The sequence below is a fragment of the Pelodiscus sinensis genome, chromosome 1, assembly GCF_049634645.1.
Source record: "Pelodiscus sinensis isolate JC-2024 chromosome 1, ASM4963464v1, whole genome shotgun sequence".
NCBI lineage: Eukaryota > Metazoa > Chordata > Testudines > Trionychidae > Pelodiscus > Pelodiscus sinensis.
In genome coordinates, this window is record NC_134711.1 from 17,139,433 (window position 1) to 17,163,668 (window position 24,236).

General features: G+C 39.1%; 1 protein-coding gene across 1 annotated transcript in view; it reads right to left on the minus strand.

Annotated features, from left to right (window-relative positions):
- The window catches only part of SEMA3A (semaphorin 3A), a 446,406-nt gene extending 422,379 nt beyond the window's left edge, over positions 1 to 24,027 (minus strand). The window contains exon 1 of the mRNA XM_006117134.4: positions 23,635 to 24,027. The gene's annotated coding sequence lies outside the window, so the exon portion shown is untranslated. The remainder of the gene's footprint in view (positions 1 to 23,634) is intronic.
- Between the last annotated feature and the right edge of the window lie 209 nt (positions 24,028 to 24,236).

The window sequence follows — 24,236 nt, forward strand, 5'->3', positions numbered from 1 at the left end:
GAAAACAAGTGATCAATGCACGAGCCATATATCAAACCTCAGGGACGGGACTTTCTCCAAAATGGTGCCTTTAGTATTGGTACTGCAGTAGATTGTGGAAGCACTGAGTGAGCATGGGATTGTACTATGTTAGGTGCTATAAATACATGAAGGCTGTGTCTAGACTGGCAAGATTTGAATTTACCGAGCTTCATTTGCATCTCACCGGGTGCCGCCATTTTTAAATGTCCGCTAGTGCGGACTCCGTGCCGCGCGGCTACACGCGGCACGGACTAGGTAGTTCGGACTAGGCTTCCTATTCCAAACTACAGTTACTCCTTGGAGGTCTACAAATACAGAGGAGACTAATGCTAAGTAAATTAGGGCAGATGGGCGGGGGGGGAGAGAGAGAGAAAGAGACGATGCGTGAGATGGATTGGTGTAAGTCCATGGATTCTAAACAGAAAGGAAAAAATGAGAGAGGAGAGAACATTTTTCACTCTGGGTGAAGACTGATTTCTGATGTCAGGACTCACATAACACATTTCAATTGGCAGCACAGAAAACAGACCTTTCTGTCATACAATACAACTTCTCCTTTTGTCTTGTGTCTTCTGATGTCTGTTTCCCTAGGGGCTCATGAAAGGCCATCCAAAAGAAGCAATACATTTTCAACACTGCTAGCCTTAATTCTGGAAACAGCTCAATTGCATGATGCAAACTCATTAGTAACATTAGCATTTATTCTGACTCATCAGCTTTATATCTGTCATAGGAGGAAGAGAGACAATCCTTTAAAAAGATACCCAGGAATCCCTAAAGACGCACTTTAGAGATCTTCTTCATAAATGTGTTTTTAATTAGGTACTAACTCAGAGCTGATCGATTGTATACAATACAAAATGAATAAAACTTAAGTTACAGATTTTCAAGAGCTGGGAAATTAAATGACGTGAAAAGCAAATACTCTATCTTTGCAAAACTGTGGTGTTGGACTTCTAGTAGTGAATAAAACCCTTTCATTTTTGTCGAATTTTGATCCAGATGTGTTAACTACCCTCAGTTTCCATTTGAAATTTAGTGTAGAATGTGTCCAACAACTCAATGTGCTATTCATCTGAAACTGCCAAATCATGTCTGGTTTTCGACTGAAACAATTCAAAACTGCCAGTTTTCACATGAATGACACTTGAACCCATAATCAGCTCTGACTGTCTTGGAATTTTACAAGGCTTTCCATGAAACTCCTTTTAATTTTACTGAAAGCTAAGTATGCAAACAGGTACATTATTGTAACCTGAATTTGGAGTTTTTAATTAAATCAGATGAGCAAGAGCTTTTTGGATTTCACCATCATTTTTTTGAAATTGAAACAGTGTACTTTGTGTTAACAAAAGATCATTGTGAAATTAAGAGTACTGGTGAAGTGAATAAATTAGGGAAAAAAAGACTTAGATTTGATAGCCTTTTTGTCATTTCCAGAGAATCAAGAAGTAACAACAATTGTCAGACCTGGACAAGCTACATTAGATCAATTTAAAAAATACCTATTCTTCAGTATTCTAACTCTCCAACACACATTCCCATGAATGATTCTTACTGATGCAGTTACTGCTATTAGTTAATGTAGGAGTATTCATCGGGAAAGTACAGATTATTGGTCTAAGTAGGAATTTGTAAAGCCACTGATGTAGGCAGGAAAAAAGTTGATATTAACCTGTCTAAATTTAGGATTTCCTCAAAATCTGCATGTTAAAAATCAATAACCATCTATAAACCTGTTACTTAAAAAGTAAAAGCCTCATGCTTCCAGGTCCTGAGCACCTCCTGTGAAACACTGAACACTCACAAAGTCAAGATTAAGTTGTAATGTAACAAGCAGGTAAATGGAGAAAAGAATGCTTACTTTTATGGAGCACTTCAAAATCCTTGTAAATAAGACACTACACAAGGACCAAAGTGTTTTCCCCTCTTTTAATGAGGCTTCTGAATTTAGCACCTATCATCCTCATTTTAATGCTGCAGTTTGTCAGTTTCACAATACAGAGCAGCATGGGATTAAGGCGTTGGCAATTCCTTAAAAATGTTGCTTTATGATATTACATAGGGTCTGAAAGCTACCGTAGTTAATAAGTGATGAAAGACCATATGCAGGGCTCAGTGCTGTTGGTCTCTCCAGCTCAGAGATTTCTTTTCATTCTATCCTAGTTTAAGAGATACGAGAACAACACTAAGGCTACATCTAGACTGCAAGCCTCTTTCGAAAAAGGGCGTCTAGACTACAACCAGTACTTTTAAAAAAGCAAGTCGCTTTTTCAAAAGAGAGCACCCCAGCAGTCTGGACGCTCTCTTTCAAAAAAGCACAGTTTGCATTACATAGTGCCTTTTTTCAAAAGAGCACTTTTGAAAAAAGGCTTTATTCCTCGTAAAACGAGGTTTTTCGCTGTTGAAAAAACTGCCACATTCTTTTGATTTACTTTCGAAAGAATACAGCAGCAGTCTAGACGCAGGGGAAGTTTTTTTGAAAAAAGGCCATTTTTTTCGAAAAAACCCTGTAGTCTAGACACACTCTAAGGAATGAATTCCGTGGGAGTTCCTTGTATGTATAGACTTTAACATCTTCCCCTGGGTTTTAATCATCATAAAAAAAATCATACAAATTGTTAGGCACAGCCACTGGTAGTCAGCTAATGCTGATTAGGCAGTCATGTGGCTATTAATGCTATTATTATAGCTGCTGTTAATTATATTTCCAGTGATCCATTGTTTTCATGAAAACAATACCTGCACAACAGCTGTCCTCTTTCTTATCATCTAGGCATAGCAGTAAAGACAACAAGTCTGCTACACTAAAGACATTAGGAGAACTAAACTGCGAAACAAGGACACAATGAGAAGTAGGGTAACCATAAAGCCAGTACAATTTTGTGACACACTTGCAGAAATATATAATGAGTGAACAGATTAAGGGAGTGAATGAGAATGGCACTATTACCTCATGCCTCTACAAGAAGATTTTGTATCACTTGGTAAAATACAATTGTAAATTATTTTTGCGCCATCCAACTCCACAAAGTTAGCAAACTTGACAAACTGCAACTTCAGCTTTTTTTCAGAACTGTTTTGGGATATCTCATGGCATCGGTAGTGCTTTCATTGCTCCAGTACTTGTGCTCCAAAGGGTTCATCCAATGCCCTTTGAAATCAATGGAATCATTTTATGGAATTCAGTGGGCTTTGGATCTTACCCAAGTGAGCATAAGAATTGAGATTCTTGCTTTCCACTGTGAAAGCCATAATAAGATTCCCTGTGACCTTTCTTCCTTTCCCTTTGTGTACCAGCACAAGGCAAAGTCAGAATCTGGACCCATATTTATATCCATTGATTATTCCTTTCTACAGAAAACACTTCACGTGTTGAATCTGATTTTGATTATTTTTCTTCTCCCAGCTTTTTTTGTTTATTGATTCCAGGTCATGTCCTGCACCGATGTACACATTAGTTAATTCAATTATAGTAAATCCATACTGAATGTTACACCTTATCTGATTTTAATTTTATACAATGTATGTTCAAATTACATCTTGGATTATATGCAACTCTGACCATTGTGATGTTTACTCTGTCCTCGAAATCGTTAATGAAAATACAGCATGGAATATTATTACACACTGATTGGACCTGTGGGAAGCCCCATTTGACAACTCTCCCCAATTTGACAGTAAACCATAAACAATTACTCTCAGTGTTTGATTTTTTTAGCCAATTATGCATTCATATCTCTATAGTTTCCCTGTGAGACTGTCACTTGGAAATGAATCAAATAGCTTAATAAAGTATGTTATTTGCTCACATAGTATATGTGTCAGCTTAGTTGCCCTATGAACATGCATCTATCAATGTTTACATTGACTGGGAGAGCACTTTTCATGGAAAGAATATCCTATAAAGAAAAATTATTATTATAGCTGTAGTAAATAAAAGTCCATGTTCTCTCACAGTGCGGTGGTTGGGTTATATGAGCTATTTTGACGAAGAAGAAGAAGGGGAAAAAAACACTTCCAAAACCTAACATTGAAGTGATTTTGGCATTCAGTCCTTTCAGGATCTCATGCTCAGCATTCTGAAACAGGGTATGGGCCAGTATGATACTGAAAGCCATTCTGTTGTAATAAAATAAACCTTTTTGCTATGGATTGTGAGATATGTGAGATGCCAGATTAACCTCCATTTGTAGGCATATACTGAGCAAATCCAATTGACTTAAGCCCAGTCTTCCACTAACAGCAGCAGGCAAGTCTTCAATATGAGGTAGTGGATACTGTTCTGAACATAAATTTGAATTTCAATGTCACTTTGAAGTCTCCACAAATTCAGACTGTGATGTCCTTCTTGGTCACTGATGCAATGTGGGTAGGCCATTAATTGTGTGAATCTGGTCACAATATTCTAATATTCACTAAATGATGCAAATCAGTTTCCAGAAGTCTTTATGTAATGGATAGGAGGAGTGCTGGCCAGCACCCAGTGACTAAGGGGTTAAACTCAGGTAGCTAGCAAGATTATTGGCAGGAAGCCAGGAGAACCAACAGGAATAAAGTGCTGATATATGATTTGTATAAGGTACCTTGCCTGTTTTCTTTGTGTGTGGGAGTTAAACTAGGAGTTGAGAGACAGAATGATTAAAACCCTGGCAGGACTACCATGCCACCAAGGAATTTGGGGCATGGAAGTGGACTGAACCTAGAAAAGATTGGGAGTAAGTAAAGGGAAAAAGTGAATGTAGTCACGATGAGGGTATTTTCTTTATTTTGTGATTTGGTTTAAATTTCTGTGTGAATCTGTGTGTCAGCTCCCCATTTACCATCTAAGCATTGTTCCCAGAGAGCCTCAAACTGAAAGGTCAGATACCAGAGACTGCAGCTTGTTTTTCTCTTTTCTTTTTTCAAACTCCTTTGGGGCAAAAGAGCTTGGGGTGAATGCAAGTGTTCACTCCAGTTTTTAGGGATAAAAATCACTTAATGGTGGCATCTAGCCTCCCAAAATCTGTGCATTTGTGATTCTGGGGGAAGTTTTTGTAACAAGTGCCTGGCAAGGTATATTTAAAGTCTTTGCAGGCCCCCATCTTCTGCACTCGGAGTACTACAGTGGGGAATAGCCCTGAAAGGTGACAAGACTCCAATATTCACTAAATGATGCAAATCAGCTTCCAGCAAATTCTTCAGAGTGTAAGACACAACTCAGAGCTTGCAGAATTTTGTTTGGGTGTCAGAGACTAAACAGTAAGCTTTTACACTGGTTACAAAAACTGTAAGCTTCACTGACACATTGTTGATTGCTCCAAGCTGTTTTTCAAAAACTTTGGAGTGTCTAGTTAGTATGTTTTGAATATTTCAGGGTGAACATTTCTGTGCTTGCCTTGGTCCAGCTCCCCCTGAGCTTCTCAAGCCAAAATAGAGGATACTTTCCTTAAATCAGATAAAAGGGTAAAATCAGAGAGTTTAGTTGAACTTTCACCTGGAGTCTCCCTTCTGAGTCTCATTATTCCCTGCAGTAAGTCTTGAAAACTGTGGAGTTTTTTTCCCAAGGAACTTGTGACAAAGTCTGGTTAGAGGCAAACTTAGTGAAACAGCAGTTTCAATATTAAGCTCCATTCTTGCTGGAACTCCATTGAGCAAGAAAATAACTCAGGTGACATATAACTCTTGCTTGTGATAATATGTGTTTTACTGGACTTTGTTCAGCATGACTAGAGCTCTAGTCTTTTTCCATATAAAGAATTCACAGCTTCGATCCTTGCTTAGGTTCAATCTTCACACGTATCTTCTGGGATGAACTGATATGCTATGGTGCTGATCATTGAATTGTGTTACAGGTCATGGTGATGTGTCCTTTTTCAGACACTTTCTGAAAATGATCTCACATGTTTAGCAATCCTTTCCTGGGTGAATAATTGGTTCACAATTGCCATAAAGAAGTCCTTACGTTTCCGTGGTCATCTGCCTCATCGATATGCAACAATTCATGCATACTAAATTTCAAAAAATCCTTTGATATGATTTCCATTGCAGCTACTATTTCAACAGGTTTCTTAGATATAAGCACTGATATTAGTAACTTCTACAGAGCTTGGGCATTATATAATCCCAGAGACTTACAGGATCACATAGCTTTGCTTAATGATTCTTCAAATGGACAGCACTCTCATGAATTTCTTACAGAAGCAATAAGCTTTGCTACTGACTCTTCACTTCCTAGACAGTGTTCTGTTGTCATCAATGGGACAGAGGAAAAATGTTGTGGTGTATATGGTTCTGTTGGAGAAAACAGGTCACATGTAGTCCATGGGGCTCTGTTGGACACAACAGTTCACATGATAGTCCATATGTCTTGAGACTCATCAGTGTCAGCAAGGCTGAAACTTGTCCATCTAGAACGGGATTGCAGTTGCAAATTACTCAAAATATTTCAGGTACACTACCTGTGGTTTGCAGTTTTCATCCAATTCACCAGTGTTGCCCACAGAAACTGCCATTTTCTCTGCTCTCCTGGATATTTGCCACAGGCATATGGCTTGTTGTTACTGCCCTATCTGTTCTTGATTTGCCACTACTGGCTATGTACCAGCACTGCAGATTTCTTCCTTGGGCTGTACCTGGGCTCCCTCTGCTGGCTATACATCTAAAATGCATGCTTATCTTGCTTTTCTGCCAGTTTGCTCATTCTCAATCACAACAGCTTCTTGTGTTTCCCACTATTTATTCATTTACAGTAGTTCCCCAAGGGAGTACTCTATTCTTTTATTTGGTTTTCAATAGCCAGTACCTCCCCTCTAGCTGGCTGGTCCATGATATCCATTAAAAGCATCAGTCTGTCATCTTGTACCTCTATTTTCCTCCTTTTTGTGTTATTTGCTTACCTTCTCTTCTTGTTGTTCAGGCAGATGCAGCACTAGGCACATATGGGGGCAGAAATATGGCAAAATATTATATCTAGACTTGGCGGGATCATAGGATCACAGAAGATGTATAGGCTACTACCAATTCCCCCTTTTTCTTCTCTTCTGCACACTAAATAAATCCAGTTCCCTCAGTCTAACCTTATAAGTCATGTGACCCACCCTCCTAATTATTTTTGTTGCCCTCCATTAGACTCTCTTCAGTTTCTCTACATCCTTTCTGTAGTGGAGGGGCCCAAAATAGGACAAAATACTCCAGATGTGGCCTCACCAGACACTTGCAAATACAGAGAATTAATCTTCTTTAAGGTTCCTTGCTTTTACTCCCCTCCCTCATTCAGATATATTAGCACTGGTCAAAAGGTAGCCATCAAAACTGTTCTTTAACAGAAAATTGTATTTTTGACTAAACAGTTTTTTGGGGGAAATGGGTGTAAAAATTCCTCCTTTTTCCATACATATCCTCACTTTTTCTTCAAAAGATTTCTATCGGATTTCACAAGATTTTAGCTGAAATGTTTCAGTTTTCATGTTTTTGGCCAAACAATTCAAAATTTCCAATATTCACAAAAGTTCTGCTATCTGAATGAAAGAAATATAGAAATATAGAATCATAGGGTTGGACGAGACCTCAGGAGGTCATCAGGTCCAACCAGCTGATAAAAGCAGGACCAATCTCAACTAAATCATCCCAGCCATGGCTTTGTCAAACTGCAACTTAAAAATCTCTAGGGCTGGAGATTCCACCACCTCCTTAAATAACCCACTTCAGTGCTTCATCACCCTCCTAGTAAAATAGTTTTCCCTGATATCCAACCTAGACCTCCCCCACTGCAACTTGAGTGCATTGTACCTCAGTCTGTCATCTATCAGATCTGACAGCAGTCTCTCTCCATCCTCTTTGGAACCTCCCTGCAGGTAGATGAAGGCTACTATCAAATCTCCCCTCCCCTTCTCTTTTGTAGACTAAATAAGCTCAAATATCTCAGCCTCCCCTCATAAGTCATGTCTTTAAGCCCCCTAATAATTTTTGTTGCCCTCTCCTGGACTTTCTCCAGTGTGTCCACATACTTTCTGTAATGGGGTCCCCAAAACTGGATGCAACACTCCAAATGTGGCCTGAGCAGTGCCGAAGATCTGGTGGCAATGCCCCTCCAACTATGTGATGCCCTCCTGTCATCAAAACACAAATTCCTAAGATTTTTAGTCAGATACAGGGCTGTACATTGTCTCTTGCTGCTCCACAGCCATTGTATATGAACATCCCCCAATCCATGCAGAAGTCAGCCATTACCATGACACCATGTCCTCTTTGCCTTCCAGAGAAAATCAGCCTGTATGAACTGCTATGCATCAGAGAGTTCCTCACTGGGGTACTCTAAAGGCAATAGCATCTGTGTGGCTACATTGGAGCTATACTATTAAGGAGTTAGAAGAGCAACGATCTCTGGAACCAGCATTAAGGCTCTCAGTTGGTTTGGGTCTCCAGCAATAGCCTGCAAACTCAGTAGGATTTTGGAGTAACCACAGAATGAATCACTGATTTTTGTAAAGGTGGCCAAACCTACCACCCCAACATGGAGGAGAAATTCAAAGGAACCTCTGCAAGACAAACCTCCCCAGCCTTTAGTTACTGATTTTCCATAAAAGAGCGGGAAAATGATTTCCTGTAAGAGAAGAAAAATGGCCATATTGGGTCAGACCAAAGGCTAATCTAACCCAATATCCTGTCTTCTGACAGTGGCCAATACCAAGTGCCCCAGAGGGAATGAACAGAACAGATAATCATCAAGTGATCCATCCTCTGACAAGCCAAGTCACAGTGACTGAAGACTGAATTTTTAACTCCAGATACATTTCCCAATGACTGCAGAAGTAGGCCCTAAAAAGAAGGATAGTTAGTCACGCTTCAACAGTATCAAGTTAAACTTCTGTTATTATAGGAAGGGATAGTATTATCACCTATTGTTTATATTCCCTGACACTTCTTATTATAAGATTCTACATCTAGTTGCTTATATCTTTGCCAAATTTTGACTATTTGGGGTAAAATTTTCCATATTAAATCACTACCTTGGGCTTTTAATTTCTTTAAAATTATTTTGTATTCTTATTTTTGTTTTTGTTCAGCAGTTTGAGAATGAGGTTATGGGAAAAGGCATGGTCTTACACATGTTCAAAATCATAGTGACCAAAATTTATTTGAAACATTTTAGTGTCCCCATGCTTTGGTTAATGGACTTGAAAAGTTTGAAGGAGGAGGTTGACTTTGCCAGGGTGTGTTCATTTTGCTGTTCTTGTAAAAATCTATCCAAACCTGATAAAGTTATAAGCCCTTGAAAAATTATACTGTGCACATTCTAAGAGGACACATATTTAAATAGCTAAATTCCTTGATTTTTCCATTTGCATTGGACAAGCACCAACATGCAGATGAGCGTGTGTTTCCCTGTAATTGCAGGTCTGGGCTGTTGCAGTCTGGGCTGACTCTGGACCTGGGCACCTGGTGTAACAGCAGAGAGCATGTCCGACTTATGCTGTCTATGGCTCATTCCCACCTCCCAGTGAGCTTAGGCAACATTGTGGACACAACTGCTGCTGATTCTGAAAGCAGGGGAGGCAAGCCCTGAAGGAAGCAGACTGGCGCAAGAAGAGGGACAGAGGGATACTTAAACGGAAGATTAGCAAGTGGGGAGAAAAGGAAACTGGGAATTGGGGTGTGTGGGAAGAGTGTAAATGACTGGACAATGAGATTGAAACTGAGAGGCAGAGAGAGGAATTGGGGACTGTAAATTGTAGGACGAGATGAGGGTGTCTTGTGGGAAAAAAAATAATGTGTGGTCATGTAATTAAAGACTAGACCGTAATGCAGGGATGGGCAATAATTTTTGGTAGGGGCAGGCCAAGATTTTGGTAAATGGTCAAGGGGCACACTTTTCTGTGGAGGTGATGTGGGGTCTGAGGGAGGTTGGGTGCAAAACTTGGGATAGGGGAATGGGGTACAGGAGAGGGTGCAGGGTCTGGGAGGGAGTTGTGATCTGAGGGAGAGGAGGTGCAGAAGGTTTGGGTGGTGACCTCAGGCAGGAGAGGGTGGTGACCTGGGGCAGGAGTTGGTGGGGAGGGAAGGGCAGGGATGTCAGACTCTGGCAGGAAGCGCTTACCTAAGTGGCTCCCAACCAGAAGCCCTACAGGATCCTGAGGCAGGTTTTCTCTGCCACAGTCCTAGGCTGCTCTAAATGGCTGGCTGCTCCCCGTGGCTCTCTGGGCCAGGTGGGGATGAGGCTTCGCACACTGCCTCTGACCCCCAGCAAAATCTCTTAGCTCCTATTAGCTGTAACCTGGTCAGTTGAAGCTGAAAGATTTTGTCAGCACATGAAGGCTCCTCATCCCCTCAGGAGTTGGAACTGAAAGCCATAGTAAGCAGCCAGCTGCTTCTGTGCCTGAGGGTCCTGGCAGGAAGGCCTGTGGGCCGGATTCAGCCCCTGGGCCATACTTGCCCACCCCATGGAAATAGCATGATGCATATTTCCAAAGAACCAAACTAAGGACACAGAGGTAACTTTAATTCTCACATTTCCTAACTTTTGAGTGCTTGACTTTACTATCTTCATCATGTTCTTTGAATGTATAATTGTTGTTATTACAATACCACTTATTGAGATCCAGGCCTTGTGCTGGAATCTGCCCTTGCACGCAGTATTAGAAATTCCTGCCTCAATAGCATCAAAATAGACAAGACCCATTAAGGCTAGAGAAAGAATATTGCTACACCTCTACTTTATGTATGTGGAACTTCAGCCCAGAAAGATTAAAATGTCTTAAGCCTTTCCTCCTCATCATGGCCATCAGAGGGAAATGTTGACAACTTTTCTAAACTATTGAAAAGAATGGTGTACAACCTATTAAAACCACATTGATTTATAAGAGCAGAGGATCTGACCCATGATATCTATAAAACAGATATGTTAGGAAAGGGTCAAATTTAATATGATACAAATGGCATGATCTATCTCCTAGGGTTCACAAACCCATAAAATATGAATAAGGACCTAATTATCTTCCTTTGTTTTATATTTAATTTGACCATTGAGATGACTAATCCTTTCCTAATATATCTGATTTCATTGCTATTGGATTTGCTTCTATCATTTACTAGTGGCCAGGCCTGGGGACAGATTCTACACAGTGAATATATCCTCTTCAGGAAATACAGTTATTCCCAATTTAAGCCAGTCGAACTGGGAACAGAATTAGGCACATTTCTTTATTATGGTTCTGACACTGTTCCCACTGAAGTCAATGGAAGTTTTGCAGAACACTTTGTTTTTCAAATTAATTAAAAGTAGCTGATATATTTGGAATCACATTCTACTTTCTTAAGAATCAGTACTAGCTTAGCAGCCTTCTTTGTCCCCATCCTTTCTTGAACTGTCTGACTCTACAGAGACAGCATCTATTGCTGAACACTTCAGCAAATTCACAAACAATCAGGTCTTTAGTATTAGGGGGCATCCATGAATTCAGGCAGTTGTTTTTCACTTTTGAGCATATAGTTGTTAAATATTATATTTGAAACATTGCCAAATTACCTTGCTGGTATCCAAGGATCCTGGCATTCATGAATAATTAGCTCTAAAGTTATTCAACCTCTTTATAACAGCTGATGTAGTGCTGCTACATGCAGAATAATATGTTCCTACTGTATTTGATTTCAGCCAATACATGTCAGGTAGTGGAAACAAAATATTCATCCCTTAAACAAGTCTGGGCTAATCTGAGTCTGGATATATAATATATTGTAATTTACTAAGAAATGATGCAGCTGGGGCAAAACACAATTAATTTGAAAGAATATTGGGATTTAATGAAAAATGATCTCATTCAGTCCTAAAATCTTAAGTATAAAGTGCCTATTTCCAGTCTCACTTATGTTGGCCTAAATCAAGCATCACTGCAAAGGTTTTTTTGCAGCAAGACACTCTTGCTTTTTGTCTTGTATGCATTTGAGTTCAAAAGGCCCACCTCTAACTAGGTGCTACATAATGAATAACCCTAGCCAATAACGATTCTTGGAGTAGTACTAATACAGCAAAGTTGAAATTCAAACAGATGCTGCAGAAGTTGGAACATATGGATATGTTTATATAGTCTGCAGATTGAGCAAGATCTCTTATATCTATCAGCTCCTTTGTTCTGATCCTCTAAGCATTGCAAAGAGACAAGAAATCCAGAAGATCTTTCCAGCTGGACATTTCCATGGCACAGAATAGCCCCAAACTGGCTTAGGAATTCCTGACACCCAACTTGCAGCTTTCAGCATAAAAGTTATGTTGGGACCATGACCTACAGCAAAGCATTCTGCCTATACTTCACTACTCTAATCTAATGGTGCAAACTATGTCACACCTGCTATAAAACTGAACCAGGAAGCCAAAATTGAGCCTCTCTTAGCCACACAGATACACACTGAGGGTATGTCTACACTACCCCCCTAGTTCGAACTAGGGGGGTAATGTATGCATACCGAACTTGCTAATGAAGCCCGGGATTTGAATTTCCCGGGCTTCATTAGCATAAAGCCGGCACCGCCATTTTTAAAAGCCGGCTAGTGCGAACCCCGTGCCGCGCGGCTACACGCGGCACGGACTAGATAGTTCGGATTAGGCTTCCTAATCCGAACTATCTAGTCCGTGCCGCGTGTAGCCGCACGGCACGGGGTTCGCACTAGCCGGCTTTTAAGAATGGCGGCGCCGGCTTTATGCTAATGAAGCCCGGGAAATTCAAATCCCGGGCTTCATTAGCAAGTTCGGTATGCATACATTACCCCCCTAGTTCGAACTAGGGGGATAGTGTAGACATATGCTTACCTATTCCCAGTATCTGCTGGTCACAATTGAGAATCCAAGCCATTATTTTCATTTTTAAAGACATTTTTCAGGAGCACCTACTGGCACTTTAAAAGGCGGTTTGGGAAGAAAAATAAAGCTCATTTTATTTTAAAATTTCTGACAAATACCGAGACCAAAGGGCAAACATGAACCAACCAACACTACAAAAGTAAAAAACAAACTCCACTTTTGCAGAACTTCCGTATAGCATCTGACTTCATGAAAAACTCCAAAGGCTTCCAAGACAGAACCACAGGCAATCTTTAGGTATGGCTTTTAAAATGTTAATGTCTTGTTAGCCTAAACTAACTTTGAAGGCCTGTATGTGTTAAATAGAGGGCATATCATGGCAGTATTTTTGGACAGCTTCTTATACCCCTGGGACAATTATTGCAAAGATTTACAGCAGTGATTTATGAAAAGAGAGAGTGAGATAGTAGGACAGTGCAATGGTGGTTTACTGAAATTACTTTATACTGATTTCCCAGGTTCTTTTCCAATTTTGCTTAATTAAAGGTAAATTAAATCCAACTATGTCACCCAATTACATTCCCCTTCTCCATTTTATTACAGTGTCTACAAGCTGACAGAATAAAGAATTGCCTTCAATCGAAAAAAGACAAATTATTCTCTATTTAAACTGCTGGGGCTGCATTTTAATTCTTTAACATCCGCTAAGTACTTAACAGAGCAGGACAAAATTAACTCAAAGAATCAATGCCTCTGTTTTTCAATAGACTTCAGTAACTTGAGGCTTTTTAATTAAATACTCAGTTGCAGTTTATTACTTTAGCTGGGTCTGGCTCTCTGTACTTTTAAGTCTTTTAAAATATAAACCCTTTTATGTGGTAATAACATTTCTCTATAGTTTCTTAAAACCATAGAGGTGTTGGTGTAGCCTGTTTATATTTAGCTCTCTACAGCTGCTAAGTAATTGCTTTTTGCCTAACTGGAATATTTCTTTACACTATAACATATACTCTGTATGTATAGACACTGTATACAGTATATAATAAAGCCATTCATGCTGCAATAATTAAGACTGTGTCAGCACTTTCATTACAAACTCCATTTTTCAAACATTATAACTCAGCTATAAAATTTGTCCTGGACTCCATCCACTGTACATGAAAGCATAAAAAAGTTTACAAGTTTTGGACACTTGTTTTGCAGGTGTAGAACTTGAAAACAATTTTGATTTAAAATGAAGTTTGACAAAGAGCCACTGGGTTTTGAAACAAATTCAAAACACCTACAATTATCAGGTTTAAAAAATTCTGCCTTCCACAAATTAAGCTGTATTCAGTGATGCATTTGTCAATATTTTTAGGCTAACCATAATGTGTGCAGACTCATCAAGATATTGGCGAATAGGTCTTGAATTCAAGCAATGAGTAAATTCATATCTTAGCACTGGTCTAGGCTTGAAAATTTTGTGACTGACATACACTTTGGTGAGTAGAAATATATTAATTTAAATCTTGTAAAAGGTATTACTTTTAGAGCCAAACTGAAATCCTGGCCCCACTAAAGTCAATGTGAGTTTGGACAGGATTTCACCCCTGGAGAGTAAATTCATCTGTTTATTCACACAGCAGACACAGCATGGGAATTGGCTACAAATAGACGGGTTTGCACAATGACTTGTCATGTGCTTTCAACCTGGCCTGGAGGGAACATTTCTAATGATAAAAAGGGTAGTTCAGATGTCATGAGCATTACATTCTTGGCTTCTTTGGGCTGAGCTTGCCAATTAATGCCACTTGTGGTGGGGGTGTCCTATAACTGGGACAGCTGAGTGGACTGACACACACATTAATTTCACAAAATAAATGAGGTAACCTACTTTGACATGCCACCCCTTACATCATCTTGTGGAAATTTGTTAAGTGGAGCCATGGAGTTGTTTATCTGCCGATCCTTAAACTGTGCCATCCTGCAGCACCCCATTCCAAGGAACAGGAAGCCCACAGAGATGCATGCTGCACTTGCACAGTCTCTCAAATCCTCCACCATTTATCAAAATAGAACCACATACCTCTTCTAGTGCATTCAGTGTTTTCTTGGTTACAAATGGCAGAACAGGATAGGATTTGCCCCTGCATACATCTAGCACTGTAACTCTCCCCCCTCCCCCTTTCTCTTCCACCCTATCTATTCAGGTTCTTACCCTGCCCTCATAACCATAGTATCTGTGTGACTTTCAGTTGTGCATCAGGCACACAATATCTGTACCAGCAAAGGAGGCACAACCCTGCTTTCAACCACACGAGGAAAACTTGAATTTCATGAAAAATAAGTAAATAAAAACCTACCTACAAATATATTTTATCCAGTGAATCATACGACTGGCAGGTAAATCGAGATAGATACCCAGGCTGGATTTTCAAAAGTATTTGTGCCCACATTGGGGATCCAATTTTCAGAAGAGTTCATAACTCAGACACACAACTGATGTGGACACATTTTTCAAAAGTCTTCATCATCTCCCAGATCCTACTAAAGACAATGAAGAAACTTCCAAGTGCTGAATATATTTGAAAATCTGTCTGCTTTATTTCATGCCTAATTGGGACCTGAGCTTTTCTGAAAATCTGGCTAATTATTTAAACAGGTGCCTAGATAGGAGCTATTTTATTATACTAGAGATATGGTCAAAATATTAATAGAGTATGATGGGCCTGATCCTGCTACCACTGAACCAATGGAGAGACTTAGGCTGATTTGAATGGGAATAGCTTTGGGCCTGCTAATAAGCCCTGTGATGTATTTATAATATATGGTATCAAAGCCCAGTCTTAGGGTATGTCTAGACTACATGCCTCTGTCACCAGAGGCATGTAAATTAGACATACCGACATAGTCAATGAAGCGGGGGATTTAAATATCCCCCTGCTTCATTAGAATAAAAATGGCCGTCGCATTGTGCCGACTCAGCTGTTTGTCGGCACAAACCAGCAGTCACGACAGGGATCGGTTAGTAAGGAAAGCCTTTGCCGACCGATCCCTTATGCCACATGCAACAAGGTTAACAGGATCGGTCGGCAAAGGCTTTCCTTGCCAACTGATCCCTGTCTTGACTGCCAGTTCGTGCCAACAAACAGCTGAGCCGGCACTACACGGTGGCTATTTTTATTCTAATGAAGCGGGGGATATATAAATCCCCCGCTTCATTGACTATGTCGGTATGTCTAATTTACATGCCTCTTGAGACAGCGGCATGTAGTCTAGACATACCATCTGTGATTGGCTGCTACATTTAATGACAAAGAATGTGCAATATATAATTTATAATCATATGCCATTTATTTCTCATATTGGCACAACATTAAAATGGAAAGAAGCCTGATAACTATATATCTGAGCATGTTCAAAGCATCTAATTTATTATTTCAAAAATAATATTACTAATGTATCAGTTTTCGAGATGGTGGGATCTATTTGTACTCTGGAAAAAAAAAAGCTAGAGGGACAAAAACTTTCCAGCAGAAAACCCATTAATTTGTACCATACATGTTCCTTTCATTTGGTCAAATGTAAATGTGATGGTAACACTAATATTATTACTCAGGTATGACGACATCTGTGATATGCAGCATGTGAATTTGCTGTGCTGATATTTCAAAGACTGTTTTAAATTTATGGAGCTTTTAAAGTCCAGCCCAACTGTCTGGAAATTTAACAAACACATTTTTGACCTCAACCCATGCTCTTTGCAGGATTGTTGGCCAATTTGTACTGATTTTACAGGGTTTTTATTTCAAAGTTGTCACAGGAACAGAACCCATAAATGACTATTAGTTTAAAGCAGCTCCAAATAAAAATGGCTGGCCAAATTCAGCTCTGGTATTCATTTCAATGAAGTCATTGGAATTACACCAGAGATTACTGCTGATCATTGAACCCAAAATATTTCTTTAAACTTTTTGTTTGTATAGTTTCACTTCCCTACCCCCAAATTTAGGTGAGAAAAATGTGGCTTTCACAAGTGAAAAAGAATGGGATCTGATTCACAGCTGTATTATTTCAGTGTAATGAGACTGATTGCAACAGATTTACTTTGGTGTATAAACAGATGGATGCAATGGTGAATTAGGCTCATAGTCACCATGCATGGTATTTGTGCACATCATGAGGTTTAAATAGTTTTAAAGAACAGCATAAAATTTTTTAACTTCCCATTAATCACCTTATGTGAACTCTTTCCATTTATAACAAAGATATAGGCAAGTTGCTATTTAAATGCACATAGTGGCTGCGTCTAGACTGGCAAGTTTTTCCGCAAAAGCAGCTGCTTTTGCGGAAAAACTTGCCAGCTGTCTACACTGGCCGCTTGAATTTCCACAAGAACACTGACGATCTCATGTAAGATTGTCAGTGTTCTTGCGGAAATACTGTGCTGCTCCCATTTGGGCAAAAGCCCTCTTGCGCAAATGCTTTTGTGCAAGAGGGCCAGTGTAGACAAGGCCGTATTGTTTTGCGCAAAAAAGCCCCGATCGCAAAAATGGCGATCGGGGCTTTCTTGCGCAAAATCGTGTCTAGATTGGCACGCACGCTTTTCTGCAAAAAGTGCTTTTGCGGAAAAGCGTTCGTGCCAATCTAGACGCTCTTTTCCTCAAATGCTTTTAACAGAAAAACTTTTCCGTTAAAAGCATTTGTGGAAAATCATGCCAGTCTAGACGTAGCCCACGTGTCTTTAGCTAGGGGAAAGTAAAACTGCACACAACGCTTAGAACAAGTATATCTTTCCATTTGAATTCTCTTTTTATAACTTTATATCTCTCTTCCCATAACTTGTGATTATAACTCCTTAAAAAGGAACAGGCATCTAAACTGCTCAACTACTAAGAATATAATATCACAGCTCCGCACCCTTCCAATCATCGCATCCAGTAATATGATAGGTGAATCTAAGAACTTTTGTAGACTGGTTCAGTACAGATAAGTATATATGTAGTTTAGTGGTTGTGTTTCCAGTGAGGTCCTGCAGGGATTAGTTCTTGTATGTAAATTTTTAATCAAAAACCTGGAAGAACAACACAAAAACATTGTGATAAAGTTTGCAGATGACAGAAAATATTGGGGAATGGTAAATAAAGAGGAGGCTAGGTCACTAGCCTCTCACAGTTCTGAGAGCTATTGATCACTTGCTAAACATGGCACAGCCAAACAATATGCATTTTAATATGGCTAAATGTAAATGTACAGATCAAGGGAAAAAGAATGTACAGATCAAGGGAAAACAGTTAGTGCATTCCTGAGATGCGTAAATAAGATAATTTCAAGTAGAACTAGGGAGAATATTTTAGATATTGGCATTGGTGTGACTATTGCTGGAATATTCTGTCCACAATTCAAGGATGTTGATAAATGGGAGACAATTCAGAGAAGAGCCATGAGAATGATAAATGAGTTTGAAAATATGTTGTGTAGTGATAGACCCAAAAAGCTCAATCTTTTTAGCTTAACAAAGAGAGAGCTACAGGGTAATGACTTTAGTCTGTAGGTATCTAAATGCAGAACAAATATTTAATAATGCTCTCTTGAGTCTCGTGGAGGAAGGTATAACAGATGCCAATGGCTGGAAGCTGGAAATGAGACAAATTTAGATTGGAAATAAGGTATAACTTTTTAACAGTGAGAGTAATTCATCATTGGAAAAATTTACACAGATTATCATCAATACATAATTTTAAAATTGAGATAGGATTTTCTTTTTCTAAAAGACTTTCTCCAGAAATTTTGGGGAATTTCGAATGGTTTGTGTTATACAGGAGATCAGACTAGAAGATCACAATGGTCCATTTTGGCCTTGCAATCTATGAATCCATGAAAACATCTAACAGTCTCAGTGAATATCCAGATGTCTGTATATTAATCCTGTCTGAAACAAGACTACCTCAATGGAAACTAAGTATCTTTTAATTTGATCCAGGAAGGTCTACACTAGGCTAATAGAGCAGAACATATTAGAATGGTCTACATTTCAGACTGCGACACTTTGTAGACAAGCACTGTATATTTATCTGGATTACTGACATCATTTTAAGTCTATAAAAGTGGGCTGGAGAAATTAAAATTATATTTAATCAATTTTGCTTCTAGTCCCAGATGCAAAGACTAAAATAAAGCTATGTGAACGTATCAGAATCCTTTACAACATCTGGGTAGATTAGATTTTGGTTCTGACATCAGGCAGTAATTTGGAAGTGATAAGTGTATTGTTTTATCCAGAATTATTTTTCTGTCCTTCAATCTGACCATCTTGGTATTAAACACTATGACCGAGTCTACACTACACAAAGGGTGTGTCTACATTGGCAAGATTTTGTGCAAAAGCAGATGCTTTTGCGCAAAAGCTTGCTGCCTGTCTACACTGGTGGGGAGTTCTTGCGCAAGAACACTGACGTTCTAATGTGTGAAATCAGGGCTTCTTGCGCAAGAACTATGATGTTCCCGCTCAGGAATAAGCCCTCTTGCACAACTGTTCTTGTGCAAGAGGCCAGTGTAGACAGGCAACATGAATTTCTTGCGCAAGAAAGCCCGATGGCCATTGGAGCTTTCTTGCACAAGAGAGCATCTACACTGGCACGGATGCTTTTGCACAAAATCACATCTCTTGCGTAAAAGCACATGCCAGTGTAGACACTCCCTTGCGCAAATACTTTAACACAAAAACTCTTGCGTTAAAAGTAGTTGCGCAAAATCTTACCAATGTAGACATAGCCAAAATGTATAGGTGGATTTGGCTTACCTTAAGCCAGACGGCTGCAGCATCTACACTGTAGGAGGCCTATGGGAGCACACAATCCCGTCGGCTTCTTTTACTCCTCACAGAATGAGAAGGACTACATTAGACCAGCTAAATCAAATGCTAAAAGATTGATTTCTGGACGGTCGATCTCTGTAGTGTAGACATACCCTATGTTAAGAAAGCGTGGGCCCACACCAATTGATCATTAGATATTAATGTCAAAGGCTTCATTTCCATGCTAGTATTTGAAAACTATCAAGGCTACCAGCAGTGGTGATGTCTAAACTACAAAAAACAAGGTCAAAATAATTCTCAACTTATTCATGACAATATTACCATTGAAATTAATGAAACCAAGGCAAATAGAACTTTGTGCAAAATATGCAGTATATCAGTGATAATTATTATTGTTGTAGTGTAAATAAGGCCAGCCATGCTTGTTAATTACACTTACAAAATAGTTCTAAAGATTCAGAGGGGTAGCTGAGTTAGTCTGTAACTGGAAAAACTTAAAAATACAACAAATAGTGAGCAGCACCTTAAAGATTAAGAAAATATGTAGATGGTATCATGAACTTTAAAGTGGGTTGTACCCACAAAAACTCATGATACCATCTACATGTTTTGTTAGTCTGTAAGGTGCTGCTAGACTATTTGTTGTTTTTTAAGTTTTTAAAATTGTTCTACTTGGGTGTCCAAAGATCTGACCAACTTATATAAGTATTATATCAGAAAGGATGGAGGACTTTTTCCAGTGAGTTCTTATGGAAAGTATTTCAGAACTGCAAAAATGGTTTTGTTGTTCCTTGTAATTTTCTCTAATATTCCAGTAATCTTTTGATGATCATCAATAACACATTACTTTGCCTGTAGGCACCATTTCTACATATTGTCCAGTTTATGACTTATGAAATCTTTAGCATACAGCAGTAATTGTATCAAAGGGGATAATACATGATTCTTTGGGACATGCAATATCTATAGCTTCCACAAGACCAGAAATTGGAATAAAATTAAAGCCTTATGTAGAAAAGATTCATTAGAGAAAATTCTCTGCCAGCATAATAGAATTAAGTTAGCAGAGAATTTGACTGAGTTATTTCACAATGAACTAATATTTTTTAAATTATTTTGCAATGAGTAAATATTTACTAACACGTTCTACTTCACTTTGTACGGTTATTGCTAATTTATCTATTATTGTACATCTTACCACAGACTGTGGTAAATTCTTTGTCATGGGAAATTTTTTAATCAGCATTGGATGTTTCTCTAAAAGATAAACTCTAGTTCAAATGGGAATGAATTCAGGGAAGTCCCATGGCTTTGTAACGCAGAAGGTGAGACAATATGATCACAATGGTCATCCCTGGCCTTATAGTCTATGTTTCATACTTCCTCTACAGATACTAAAAAGGAAGTCAACTTGCCAACTTGCTCTGGGTCTGAGAAACTGTCTTCCTGGAATTAACATAGGTCAAAACTGTCAAATGTGAATGCCTGAACTTGGGCACCTAAATCTATATTTACACAACTAATCAAAAGGGCCAATAAAAATAAACCTCTAACCTCTGACCAAAACAAATCATCTCATTTGCTTAGATGACTAGGTATGGAGTTAGGTGCCTAATTTGAATTGCTCAAGCTTAACATTTTTACTCTGGTCCCTTTTTCATTTTTTTTAATGTACTCAGAAGCAGGCCCACTGCTGGAGGAGATGGAAGGCAAAAAAGGGCAACTGCGCAGAGGTCTAGCAATTCAAAAAGGCCAGAGCTCCTTGCCACCACTGCTGCGCAGTTGCCCACACGATGCAATACCTTATACAGTAAGTAATCTCACTGAAATGAACAGCTGAGTAATTTCAACTCCTCATAAGTAAGGGAAGAAAATCTGGGCCCCACAAGAACCTGCATAGTCAAATTCTGTCAACTTGACTCATGGTGAAGAGAATCTTATCCACAAACAGTTTCATTGGGCCAGGTTCTTATCCCTTTAATCTCACAGAGCAGTGCTCTTACTTGAGAAGAATTTCCACTGAATGGGATGTGTGTAAAGATGGAAGATTGACATTGGATGATTTCAAAATGAATACTATTAGATCAACATCAGTGGGCAGAATCTGGCTCTTAGTAATGAAGGGTCTAATTTTACCAGCCTTACTCATATTGAGTAGCACTTTACTCTGAGAGTATTCCCATGGAAAACAATGAGACTACGTTTGTAATAGGATAGTACTCTATGTACAGAAGTGTGCCGATCTGAACCCTAAATCATGGTGCATTGAATATACAGTAAATCTGCACATTTGTTTATAATTAATTAAAATCTAAGTCCTTCACATATAAAAGAAGTGCACTGCTGACTCAAACTTTAAAATTCAGAGTCCCTGCCACTGAGTTACACTGAAGGGAAATAAAATGTCCATTGCTATTTATCAGCGCTCCCGAACAGAGATCCAGCCGTTTGAAACCTATTTACTATTAATCATAGTCTGACCTCTTCATTGAGGGGCACTTGTTGGAGCTTGAAACTATCTTCACTATTCATATCTGTGAATCATACTGCCATATAGTGTTCATGTACTAGTGAAATTAGATTCTCTCCCTGTAGGGGGTAGGCATTGACCACTATTGGATGTCAGCAAATGCAAGTCTAAATACTTCTTGTGGGATGCTGTTTTACCTCTTTATCCTCTCCACTTCAGCAATTTCAAATAATCATTGCTGTGCATAGAAACTCACGGTAACTACTAATACATGGGACTTTTCACAACAGCCATTATTATGATCAAAGGAATCACTAGCAGCCTAGAGGCATGGCTCATTGAAACACCACCTACTATCCTGTCCAAGTGCAAAGAAAATAATTCCTTTGAAAAAGGAAGACCATTTGAAAACATTTTATAATAGTGCTGAGTCATTTGTTCCACTTTTAGTGAAGACAACAGACACCAAGCCCAGTAGTATTTCAAAATACAGCCTAACCTCAGAAATGTCATCTCACTGGATCTTCCAAAGTGCCAATATCTTGACAGTCTCTGGTCTGCATTCTTTGTTTGTGTCATCATCTATTGGAGAGTCTGGAGGATCTATTTTTAACTGCATATTTATTTCTTACATAGTATATTTTTATACATGAAACAGACACATTCTTTTACCTTGGCTGACATTCCACCTGAAAGACCATCACAGCAAGCTTATTACTGTGCTTCAGGGTATATGGTGCCGTAATAAACAGACTCCCTATAGCAAAGTAAAATTGGGATAGGAGGCTCAAAGAGTGTGTGTGTGCATGCGTGTGTGCACGCGTGTCTTAAGATCAAATCTTAACTTCAAGTTCAAGAATAGTTTAACAGCAAATCCAAAGTTGTAAATGCAAAAGTAAATGCTGCTTTAAACCAAGCATGAAAGACGAAGAAGTCAAAGTTGAGATTCCATACATCTGGTTTTAATATGCCACTTTATGCAGGTTAGACAAGTGACCTTCTTTTCTGCTTTTAAACTTCACTATTGGTGTGGTTGCTCCAATACATTAATGCCATCATTTGGGGTTATTTTTATAATATTTAAAGGAACAATTCAGTAAACAAATAATACAGCTTTTCTCAAAGTAAACTTTGATGTTTTAGACGCTAACATCCCAGGATAGCTATAGCAAGGGGTTTAAGTATTTGTTAGATTTTTATTCCTACATTTAGAGCATTTACTTTTTGCATTTTTATAATAAAGGTACATCATTAATTCTGACCAATACTAAAATTTATAGCATAGGGACCTAATTGGATAAAGAAATGATCTAAGATATGATCTTATTAGGACTACTGCCACATTTAGATGAGAGGTCCTCTTCAGACCAGGAATTCAATCTGAGCATTCAAGCAGCAGTGGCAATGCCAGGGCATGATATAAAATGAAACAGGAGACTACCCACAGGGGACCTGCATGCAAACGTTATTATGGTTCATTTCTGCACCAGTCTTTAGAGGGTTCCTTCCAAAGTAAACACCCTTAATTAATTCCCAAGTAAAATAAGTAAAAGCAAATTTTCCACTTACTGTTTGCTGTGCTTTGTCCGTCACTGAGAAGAAGAGACAGTTCTGCAGCTCTCACCTAGATCCAGGTTGCATTCTAAATTAGCCATACATGTGAGCTGGAGGAAGCTTATTGACTTAACTGTGCAAAGAGCAACCCATCTCACTGCTGCTAGACAACCCTTCAGGACACAGCGCTGAACTTCAGCATAAGAGCACGGCGTCTATTATCCCTGAGGCACTATCATTTCACCTACACCTGGGCGGATCTATCAAGCTCCATCTCTATTAGAGCCGTTTGACTCTGTGGTTTAAGAAAGAGAGAGAGGGGGAGAGAGAGAGAGAAAGAGAGAGAGAGAGAGAGAAGGGCTTGCTGTTGTCACACTTGTTTCCTATTAAAGAGCCTTACGGTGGATTGAGTAATTGTGTACGAAGGTAGTCTGGCTGGCAGATGTGTACAGCCCCAGTGGAGCACTAGATTCAAGGCAGATGGGTTGTACCAGGGCGCAAACAACATTGAGAAAGGGAGGCGTGATTAAAACAGCAGGCCTCCGTTTTATAGCGCTGGAAAGGGGGTAGCAAGAAAGCACCCGGGAACTGAAGTGCCCAGAACTGGGACTGGGCAG